Source organism: Dermacentor andersoni, chromosome 1, assembly GCF_023375885.2.
Source record: "Dermacentor andersoni chromosome 1, qqDerAnde1_hic_scaffold, whole genome shotgun sequence".
Lineage (NCBI taxonomy): Eukaryota > Metazoa > Arthropoda > Arachnida > Ixodida > Ixodidae > Dermacentor > Dermacentor andersoni.
Window position 1 is genome coordinate 51,070,014 of NC_092814.1, and position 11,827 is coordinate 51,081,840.

At 46.3% G+C, this 11,827-nt stretch overlaps 1 protein-coding gene across 1 annotated transcript in view; it reads left to right on the plus strand.

Annotated features, from left to right (window-relative positions):
* The first annotated feature begins 1,198 nt into the window (after positions 1 to 1,198).
* The window catches only part of LOC126545357 (uncharacterized), a 111,295-nt gene continuing 100,666 nt past the window's right edge, over positions 1,199 to 11,827 (plus strand). Inside the window, exon 1 of the mRNA XM_072288557.1 lies at positions 1,199 to 1,229. The gene's annotated coding sequence lies outside the window, so the exon portion shown is untranslated. The remainder of the gene's footprint in view (positions 1,230 to 11,827) is intronic.

Below are 11,827 nucleotides of genomic sequence, written 5' to 3' on the forward strand. Positions count from 1 at the left end.
TAAGCTCGCAGCGAGCACGGCCGACGGCGTCGGTCCCTTCGCTGCTGCCGAGTGGAGAGCGGCCCTATCGGATCTGGAAGCACGGGGGAAAGAAAGCTGCGCCGAGAGTAGCTGTCCTGGGGCACGATATAGTGTCAGCGATGGAGCGCTCGCGCAATCTTATCTGCCAGGTCAGTCCCTCGCAATCCTTCTTCCGGGCATCCACTTTTGATCGTTTCTTGAGGTGTCCAGCCTTATGAAAACAGCTGCACGCCTTGCATACAAGTCCAACCAAAATCAAAACACGGCTTCACGAGCACGTGGCGGGGCTGCCACGTGGGAGCTCGCTGTTTGTAAACAAAATCATTGTGACGTCACTACCTAGATTACTGTTTATTTATTTATTTATTTATTTATTTATTTATTTGTTTATTTATTTATTTATTTATGCCTAAAGTGTCCCATGATGGAAGGGGATCAGAGGAGCTCGGTTTCTTCGAGCTCCTCTGATGCCAGAGAACCACGTGAAGTCACAGAAAGCATACAGTACATTATGCATGAGAAGGTCCCGAATTAAACCAGGTATCGTTCCGGAACCCTCAACAAAAATTACAAAAGATTAATACGTAATTAGCAGCATGATGAGTATTAACTTCTCGTCGATACGAGTCACGGAGCAGTGCTTTATGAACAGCATTGGACCTGTACTTAATGAGCGGTCCTTTAATTTTTGAAAGCTTCTTGGACCGTGCATTAAAGAATCAGTGCAGCGAACTGTACGGGAGGCTTTAGTATATTACTAAAGCCTTCCGAGCAGTTATTTCTCTAATATAAAATAATGACATGGTGCAGAATTATTTATATACAGCAAGCTTTATCATTTTTGTTTATATATATTTGTTTTGCTTTTTTAAATTGTTTTGTATTATAGTTCCGTTTGTCTTCTAAGGTAATATCTAGTTATTTTTTGCGTCATTACAAGTGCGATTCTACGTTGGTGGGTATGTGGCTTTGATGATGTCATACTTGGTGATCATTTTTCGCACGCATGTCACAAAACTGTGCGACCCCACTTTTCTTTCTCTTAGTATTGTTATTTTTTAAGTGACAGTCTCAGTTCGTTAGAAGACTGTTTCTTTAGGTCATTATCTAATGCCATGCGGAAAGTGGCACAGTTTTTATTCTTGTGTGTGTATTCGTTTTAATTACAGGTGACTGTTCCAGCGAGAGGTCGCGAAATTGTTGGAGCTGTAAGTATTCACTTCACCTAATATCATCTTTTGATTCATACAACGATTTAACAGGCGAGTCACTTAAGAATAGTTCTGTAGATTTCTGTGCTGAAAAAGTAAGCTCTGTTTGTATGATGAAATGCAGGAAGTTTTGGAAGGGTGCGTAATGGTTATGATAGTGTACGGTTGATGCCGCTGCTGAGTACGCGAAGTCTAGAACGAGGTTACAGTGGCGGCTACTAATTTTTGACGACTGCCCTGCAGCAGCTGTACAGGGTTTTTTAATTGAATTCTGGGGTTTTACGTGCTGAAACCATAATTTGATTATAAGGCACGCCGTAGTAGGGGACTTCGTATTAATTTGGACCACCAGAGGATCTTTAAAGGGACACTAAGGGCAAAGAATAAGTCAAACTAAAGTGATAGATTAGTGCGTGAGAATCTCTAAGGCGTCAATATTATCGCGAACAGGGCCTTAATAATTGAGAAACTGAGGTAAATGCAGGACATGATTAGAGGCTATCGCGAACAGGGCCTTAATAATTGAGAAACTGAGGTAAATGCAGGACATGATTAGAGGCTCCCCCGGGACATTCAAGCACTTGCCCAATGACGAAAGCACTCCTCAGTTAAATCATGCGACTAGCACTCAACCAAAAAAAAAATTATGGGGTTTTACGTGCCAAAACCACTTTCTGATTATGAGGCACGCCGTAGTGGGGGACTCCGGAAATTTGGACCACCTGGGGTTCTTTAACGTGCACCTAAATCTAAGTACACGGGTGTTTTCGCATTTCGCCCCCATCGAAACGCGGCCGCCGTGGCCGGGATATAGCACTCAACCACTCGTCGCAAAAAACATTATTGTATTGTATTATAAGACGAAATAAAATACTGCTTATCCAGTGCTATTTCAGTTTTAGAATTGGAACTCAGTAAAATTATTAACCTTGACAACGACGCGGGTGGTCGAAAGGTTTCGTTTTCGCTCGACTCTGCGCCGCCCACGCTTTCGCGTTTCAGCTGTTTCGTTGTCGCGAAGTGCTGCGCTCGTTTTGCTGGTTCGCGAAACTAGCACAAACTGCAAGTGGCAGGGAATTCAACTTCCATGTTATGTTGCGGGATGTCCGAACCGTCCACGTCGCTTGACCAAAAAGCAGCTGCAGCGGTGGATCCACCGCTCTCGACGGATGGATGGATGGATGGATGGATGGATGGATGGATGGATGGATGGATGGATGGATGGATGGACGGACGGACGGACGGACGGACGGACGGACGGACGGACGGACGGACGGACGGACGGACGGACGGACGGACGGATGGATGGATGGATGTTATGAGCGTCCCCTTTGGAACGGGGCGGTGGGTTGCACCACCTAGCTCTTGCTATTATACTGTCTAATGTCCTACCTAGGTTAAAAAAGAAAAAAAAAAACACTATGAACTCCCACAACCACATTTTCTGACCCCCTATTGCGAACTTCGTTTTTGTACGTCTTCGTTTTTTGTCGTTTCCCTACTTTTCTTCCACCAATCTTCCAGTCGCCTCTTACTAATCTTTATAGCGGACATGTTTACGTTACCCCTGCTCTTACTGAACCCAAGGGCTCCAAGGAGGCCAGTGGTGCCTAAATCGACCGCTGAGCAGACGTCTTCACATTCTAATAAAACATGCTCCATAGTTTCCCTAGCTTTACCGCAGCAAGCACATGCTTCTTCTTCCTTCTTTTATCTCGCTTTATAGGCGCGTGTTCTAAGGCATCCAGATTTCGCTTCGAAGAGTAATGAGCTTCCATTTGAGTTATCATAAATTGTTTCTTTCCTGATTGCGTTTGTTCCTCTTAAGTAGTTACTCGTGGCAGGTTTCTTTTCCATTTCCGCCACCCATGAGATTGTTTCAGCATCTCTGACTTTCCGCTTAACCTTCTTTGTTGCTGTGTTTCCCACCCTATACAGGCCGCATACTTGCTGGTAATCTTCCTAGTTTTTCTCCTCCACTGTGAATCAATGTTTTTCCTGTGCAGATACCTCAACACTCTCCCGGCCCATTTATACTCTCTTCCATATTTCTCAGTCGTTCTTCATAATCAATTTTACTGTGAGCTTCCCTCACTTCCCTTACTGTGAGCTTCCCTCACTGCGGGCTCTGTCTTGGCTCGGTGCCGCCGTCTGTCTGGCGCCGCTTTACTCGCCGACGGCAGCAAAGGGTGGTGATGGCGTATGCAACGTCACCACTCCCCCGGTTGGGTTGCGGGAAATGTGAATTTCGAAAAAGGTATTCGCACCCTTCAAATGCTATTTTCTCGCAAGCTAAGTCCTTTCTTGGCATGAAACAAGCGTTGCGAGGTTTCTGGAATGATATTTAAGCAGTTCACATCGACTTATTATATACATATGGTGTCCCTTTAACACGCCTCCAATGCGTGCTGTACACGGTCTTCCCAAGTGTAAAAAAAAAAAAAAAAAAAACGATGCTAGCTAGAGGACACTATTCTCACAAGCAATCGTAGTCATCCAAGCCATAATTTGAAAACTAAAAAAAACTTCTTGATTAACTTTTTTGTGCTATCACGATCATCGCATATTTTCATATTCAAAGCGTTAAGATGATCGTACGTGAAGGCAACTTCACTTGGTTCCATTCTCCTGGAGCTTGTGTTGCGAGATATTCATAATCAGATTTGATACTCAGTCATGTAATCTCGCATTCAGGGGACTGGATCTCGACACGACGTCAAGCCCCCATTGTTACATGACGAAGTCGGACGATTACGTTGCAGCGCGCGTGAAGGCAAGGGAAAAAGTCAGTCTTTGCCTTGTTTTCGCCAGCCCAGAGTCAGAGCACAGCTATTATCATGTTCAGCCTGATTGTTACCGATGTACCACTCGCAGTAAGCTGTGGAACAATGGGCATATTGACGTTGTGTCGCGATCCACGTCCCTGAATTCAATATTATATGACTGAGTGTCAAATTTGATGACGAATATCTCGGAGCAGAAGAGCTCCAGGAGAATCAAGCAAAGTTCTCTTCAAATACGATTGCCTTGACACTTCAAGTGTGACCATACGCAATAATCGTGACAGCAAAAAAAAAAAAAAATCTTAGGAAGTTTTTGCTAATTATGTGTTTGACAGAGAGAGATGCAAATGAGAGAAAGGCAGGGAGGTTAACCAGAGTTGAAACCTCCGGTTTGCTACCCTGCACTAGGGGAAGGGAAAGGGGAAGACGGCAAAAAGAAGGCGTGCAAAAAAAAAGGGGGGGGACGGGATGGGATCATTATAGTCTTTCTAATAGGCGCCACTGCCACGTAAAAAGGTCAACAAAGCCTTGACCGACTTTCGGCGCGACTTTCGGTGCATTCCAAGACTGTTTGTTCTGAAGGCACCTGTCGTCAAGGCGTGCCAACACGGCCGCTGGTGACAGTCGATGTGCGCTGTATCGAGGACAGTAGCAAAGTACGTGTTCTATAGTCTCTTCACCGCCGTAGTGACTGTAAGCCGTGCTCTCGTTCATACCGACTCGGTAGGTGAAATATCTTGTGAAAGCGACACCAAGCCACAGTCGTCAAAGGGCTGCTGTCTCGAGTCAAGAGAGTCCAGATGGGGGTCGAAGTCGAAGGGAGGGGTCCAGTCGGTGTAGACGTGTATGCTTCAAGCTTAGTGTGTTCTATAAAGATCGTATGACTTCATTTGCAAGCACACGAATTTCCATTGCTGTGTCTGTTCTTGAGAATGGAATGGAGTCTTGGAAGCCCCCTCGTGTGCAGATCGTGCTGCTGCATCGGCATGCTCATTGCCCATTATGCCATAGTGGCTTGAACGTGATGTCGTGTCCTTGCTCGACAAGGTGGTGAAGCAGCAGTCTGATTTCTAGAACTAGTTGTTCGTGGTGTCCGCGGCGTAAGGCAGAAACCAAACAATGAAGAGCAGCCTTGGAGTCACTGAACACTCTCCATTTCTTGGGCAGTTCATCAGAAATGACGCTAAGTGCACAACGAATAGCAGCGAGCTCCGCGGCAGTCGATGTAGTCTGGTGAGATAGTCGAATCTTTACGTTGGAGGTTTTTGCAGGAAATATCACCGATCCTGCACACCCATTCACCGTGGTTGAAGCGTCAATATATAGATGATGATGCCCGTTCTATGTCCCGTACAGCAAGAGCAGTGAAAGCTGCTTGAGTGTTGGAGACGAAAGTTGTGCTTTTGTTCGTATTCCTGGTACCATTAGTCGAACTTTTGCTTGAGCCAAGCACCATGTGGGAAGCGGAACTCTCGCTGGAGCTGTATAACCTTATGGAAGGTATGGACGATAGGGCAGGACTGTCTGACAAAAGGAGGCACATGGTCGATCCTCTGGCAGTGAGGCTAGATGATAGGCAATGGCTCGAGCAAAGTCTTACGTGTGCTCTGAGCGCTTCCATGACTATACCGCTCTTGGCTAGGAAATTGTATGCAATCGCAATTGTTTCAGCTGCTGAAGAGCACAGGTCAAAATGTACGCGTTTGAAAGTTGCGCCCACCAAAGCGCATAAACCGTCTTTGCAAGCAGATTTTGTGAAGCTAACATGACGTTTTTATTGAAATTACTGTCAGATTAACTTTGAAGGCCCTGCATAGTTGATGGAAACGGAAATATGCCGAGATACATATGACATCTCATTCTCACCACCTCGCGTAAATTTAGAGCACAGAAAAAAATCACCCGGCTACAAAGCAACAATTAGAGGATATTTGTGGGCAACTTCAGGCATGTCGCGTACCGCGCCGCATAAGAAAGCCTGTCTTATCTAACACTTAGCAGTATTTTCGAATACGCGCAGCGGTCTTTACCATCAATTATTGTAAGTTACTTTAAGTGCAACTAGCACCCTCATCATGCACACCGTATATGAATAAATGCCGAAAATTGATAACACTCACGTGGTTATGTACTAAGTATGCTGTCACCTTCGTCTTGCCTCAGGGGAGATATTCGGTAAGAGTCAACCTAGTGGACATGTCCATTTCGGCTGCTGCTGAAGTTCTGATTGGCTGGGCTGGGCTGCGCGTCTACAGCAGCCAGGCGCCACAGCCAATCAGAACTTCAGAAGGCACTTTTGTGTCTTCTCAGAACTTCTGGTTTACGCGAGCGGCTTTAACTCAAGTGCTGTCCGTACACGTATCTACACCTTCTCCCTCCCTTCTTTCTCTTCCCCTTCTCCCATCTCCCAGCGTATGGTAACCAACCAGACTATTGACTGGTTAACACCCCTGCCTTCCTGTATTCCTCTCTCTCTCTCTCTCTCTCTCAGCAGCAGATGAAATGGACATGTCCACTACGTTGACTCTTACAAAATACTTCCCCACCTGTACGTAGCTGCACGTCTTAGAGCGCTCATTGCGTGTATATTTGCCTCGTTTCAAGAGAGTTCGTTGTATAACCATCGCCTTCAATTTGCTACGCTGCACGTGTGTATCGCGTCGCTCCGTACGCTCATGCACAACTCGCAACGCTGAGAAAGCGAGGGCGTTGTTCACGACGCTAAGTGCGTCCTCTATTGGGAGCAACAAATGCGAAAACACCGCGGAGTTCGACGCCACAAAAACTGCATATGCCTAAAGTCACCGTCAGAAATATGCGTACTTATAGAACTTTGATTTTATTGCATGGAGCTTGAATTTATCACATTTTCCCATGTCGCGTTTCGGCCTCCGGGCATTCGGCCAGTTCCGCCTATGTTATGGTCGGAAGGCCTTCTTCATAAGGACTTGTGATACAAGCAACACTTTGGCGTGTCGAGGAATGCAACCTGCAAGGAGATGCGTGGCTACACGTTCAGTGATGCATGCGTTGAGACCACGTTGAGACCACACAGTACGAGCGTGTCGCAGCTTTGCACACTGTGCAGCATGGCAAACGGGTATCAATAGAGCTTGCTTGCAGAAAAACTACGTGTAAATTGCGACTCTCTGCGTGCTTGTGGAAGCACCTTCTCTGTAACTTGAACAATCGCGGAAATTATATTTAGTTAGTTAGTTAGTTAGTTAGTTAGTTAGTTGGTTAGTTAGTTAGTTAGTTAGTTAGTTAGTTAGTTAGTTGATTAGTTAGTTAGTTAGTTAGTTAGTTAGTTAGTTAGTTAGTTAGTTAGTTAGTTAGTTAGTTAGTTAGTTAGTTAGTTAGTTAGTTAGTTAGTTAGTTAGTTAGTTAGTTAGTTAGTTAGTTAGTTAGTACAATTAAGGTCCATAGGGCATTACGGAGAGCAATGGGATAACATGAAATAGTTGTGGCACACTTTCCTAGAGTTGGTACTGTCGGTGATAGCAGCGATGGAGGCAGGGAGGTGGTTCCATGCTGTACTGGTGCGCGGGATGAACGAGTTGAGGTAAGCGCTCGAGCTGCAAATCGGCACTCGCTCCAGCCTTGGACTGATGGTCAACGCGTGACGCGACATGCAAACCGGAAGAAGCACAAGTTGCTCCTAAAGTTCCGGGTTAGTGTAATAAACTTTATTAAAAGACATGGACACGCACTTTTGCGCCGCAAGGCGCGATCAGGTAGACAAAGGGTTAATTTCATCGACGAGACTAGCATGACGAGAATAACCGGGCAGAATGAAGCGGCTGGCGCGATTCTGAATTGACTCAACCATGTCCGTTATGGAAGCATACCAATGATCCCATATGAAACATGCATTTTCGAGTTTAGGTCGTATTAGTGCTTTGCATAAAGATATACGTATCTTCACCGGAACAGTGGCAAATGAGAAATTGCGTCTTAAGAACCCCAGCATGCGTTCAGTGTTGTTAGATATGAACTCCGCACGTAAATTCCATCAAAGGCTTTCTGCCATATGAATACGAAGGTATATTTAAATGAAATATTAAAAGCCTAAGCCCAAAGCTTTAGCATTACAGCTCGGAATTCGGTATCTTGTTCTTGCCTACCACGCCAGTGATTCTAACAGCCTCTCGAAGAAGTGAATTAGCGATGTGGTCGGGGGCGCACGCTGTCGTCACGGAAGCCACATATGCCTGAAGCTAAAAACTCATAACCGGTCACAAACATTACACGCAATCTCTCTCTCTCTCTCGCTCTCTCTCTCGCTCTCTTTCTGTGTATCTCTGAAGTAACTGTAAACAACAACAACAACAACAACAACAACAAAAAAAAAGATAGAGTGATCATAGTATCCCTATATGCAAGGTGTTTCAGCGAACACTTTCAAAAATTTTTAAAGGTTGCCTGTGGCAGATAGCGCAATTCTAGTTCATGAGCTGGTCTACTGGAAGAGGCAGACATTACTTGCACCAAAAATTGCACTGCATAATCAGCTAATTAACAGAAATTCGCAAATAATTTTAACTAATTATATTATGGCCAATATTGCACTTTACAAATTCTATAGCCGTAGAGTTCGCAAGGCGGATCCATTTGGAACGAATTCTCGGGATGAGACCTGCAGTTTCTAGATATTAGTTCACGAACTTTGCGGAGAAATGCATCGGTGTTCAAGCGTTTGTGCTGCAATGCACAAAACGACGCTTTGTGAAGAAAGTAACTGGAACGCAGTGTCTTTCTCCGCAAAGTTCGGGAATTAATATCTCGAAATTGGTGTCATCCTGAGAATTCGTTCCAAGTGGATCTGCCTTGCGAACTCCACGGCTAGAGAGAGAAAGCAAATGATAAATGAAAGGTAGGGAGGTTAACCAGGACTGAGCCCGGTTGGCTACCCTACACTGGGAAAAGGGAAAAGAGGGCGGAAAGATTAAAAGAAGAGAAAGTCCACTAGGGATATCATTCGGTCACTCTGTCCGGATCACAGACGCTTTCTCAATCCGGTAGCTTTCAAATATCGCAGCATGACTAGAATTTGTCAATTGTAATATAGGCCATAAGGTAATTACCTAAAACCTTAATTAGTGAATGTTTGTTAATTAGTCGATTATGCATTGCAACTTCTTGTGCAAGTAATGCCCGCCTATTCGAGTAGACCAGCTCATCCTCCAGCCCGAGCTGACGTGCCCCATTCCCGTGATTGCCGCATGGACCTTCCTTTTACAATGGAGGAGCTCGAAGCGGCACTAGCTCTCTGCAGGCGCTCATCATCTCCGAGTCCAGATGGTATATCATACCGAGCCTTGTGCTATCTCGGAGAATCCGCACGGATAGAATTTTTGAGTCTTTACAACTCCTCATGGCAGGAGGGAAATGTTTCTGACGAATGGAAAGTAAGCCGCCTGGTGCCACTCTTAAAGCAGGGCGAATCCGCACTAGAGCTCACTTCTTACCGCCCAGTAGCGCTGGCCAGCTGTGTAGGAAAGATAATGGAACGGATGATCCTTGGCCGCCTGGAATGGTACCTTGAACACTACAATATTTATCCGAATTCCATGGCTGGTTTCCGACGTGACCGTTCTTCCATCGACAATGTAGTTGATCTCGTTTCATATGTCCAGCACAAAAGGTCCCGTAAGCGTTTATCTGCAGCTTTATTCTTAGATGGGAAAGGGGCATACGATAACGCATTACACGAGGCCATTCTTGACGATCTTGCGACGGTTGGCCTAGGTGGTCGAGTATTTTTGTGGATTGCAAGTTACCTATCTGCAAGATCATTCTATGTGTTAACTGACGATGGCCCAACTACGCGACGCTATACCAGCAGGGGCGTTCCTCAAGGCGGTGCTCTCAGCCCGACGCTATTCAACCTCGCTCTTGTTGGACTTGCTGAATACTTGCCAACTACCATAAAAATTTCAATATACGCAGACGACATCTGTGTCTGGACTTCGGCAGTCACACGTCCTCAGATACGTGCGCGGCTTCAAAGAGCGGCGACTGTGACAGCGAACTACTTGTGCGAACAAGGTCTCAGCATATCACCAGAAAAATGCGCCCAAGTGTCATTTACTCGCAAACCGATGACGCCTTATATCATCTCAACCAATGGGCGGACCATTTCCTGTGTCAGAACCCACAGATTTCTTGGCGTAATTATTGACCGAGACCTCTGTTGGAGCCCGCACGTGGCCTACATGAAACGGCGCCTGACGACAGCTTCCCAGTTGTTTAAATACTTGACAGGAAAGACGGGGGGGGATGTCAGTAGACGCAATGCTGAAACTCTGCAGAGCTCTCTTTCTCGATTTTTTAAGACATAGTCTACCTGTACTGAACAACACCTGCAAGACAAATATTCGTGTTCTGCAGGCAGCACAAGCTCAAGCACTCAGAGTTTGCCTTGGTTTGCCCAGATGCACGTCAACACAGACAACTATTGCGATTGCTCGGGACCATCCAATGCGAACTCAAATTACAGTGGAAGCCCTGAGAACGCACATCAGACATTTTGCACGTGCCCCTTATCACCACCTTGCAACACTACCTTCAGACAGGCACCAAGCATCATTCTCTAAAACTATCGTCAAGTACAACGACAAACTTCCCTCGGGCTTCACCGCTGCATCTAAACCATCGATACCCCCTTGGTGTCTTATCAGCCCCACATCCCATCTCAGTGTACCAGGAATCGGGAAAAAGTCTGAACTGTCGTCGCCTGTGCTGAAACAACTGTCTCTGCTTCTTCTGCACGAGAGGTACGCGGACAGTGAACACATTTATACTGATGGTTCCACAAACATCCAGTGTTCGTCCGGTGTTGTGGTTGTCCCAGCAAGAGCTATTACCATCAGCTTTAGGACTGACCACCCAACAACATCGACATCTGCGGAACTAGCTACTCTTCGCGCTGCACTTTGTTTCGTCAATCGGGATCCACCTCGACAATGGTCAATCTTCAGCGACTCAAAGGCAGCCCTACAATCTGTGCTATGAGCTCTGCGTCGCTGGCCATTCGAACAGCTCGTATTCGATATTAGATGCCTACTCCATATATCACAGGAGAAAGGACACCACGTGACGTTTCAGTGGCTGCCAAGTCACTGCGGCGTCATAGGAAACAAAGACGCCGATAATGCCGCTCGGGCAGCTCTTGAAGACGCACAAGAAGAGGCCATACCACTTTCACGGTCCGACGCAGCTAGCAGTCTTTGAGTGCTTGCACAGGAGATCACGCTCTCTCTATGGTGCACACCAAACAGCCAGACCAACCGGAGCAACTTTCAATACCACCTGCCCTCTTGGATGCATCTCTGTATGCCAACTGCACTCCGCCGAAGAGAGGCGACTCTGCTTTATCGCTTATGGCTAGGGGTGGCTTTCACGAAATCTTACTCATTCCGCATTGGAATGGCCGACAACGCTCCCTGCAATGCCTGTCTTTGCGAGGAGACTCTGGAACACATTCTGTGCGACGGTCCTGAATATAATGTTCAGCGACAGTCCCTCGCATCCGTTCTAGCGCACCTTGACACTAGACCATTGTCCCTCGAAACGATTTTCACATGCCGCGAACAGAAGACATCGCAGCTGAAGGCGACGAAGGGACTACTTCGCTTTTTGAAAGAGACGGGACTGGACAAGCGGCTGTGACAGTGGTATTACGTACCACGCAAGAGTGATGGACTCTAACGGACGATGTGTGTACTGTGCTCTCTCTCTCTCTCCTTTCCCCATCTTTCATCTCCCCATCCCGCTCCCATGTGTAGGGTAGCAAACCGGTTAAGCTAAACT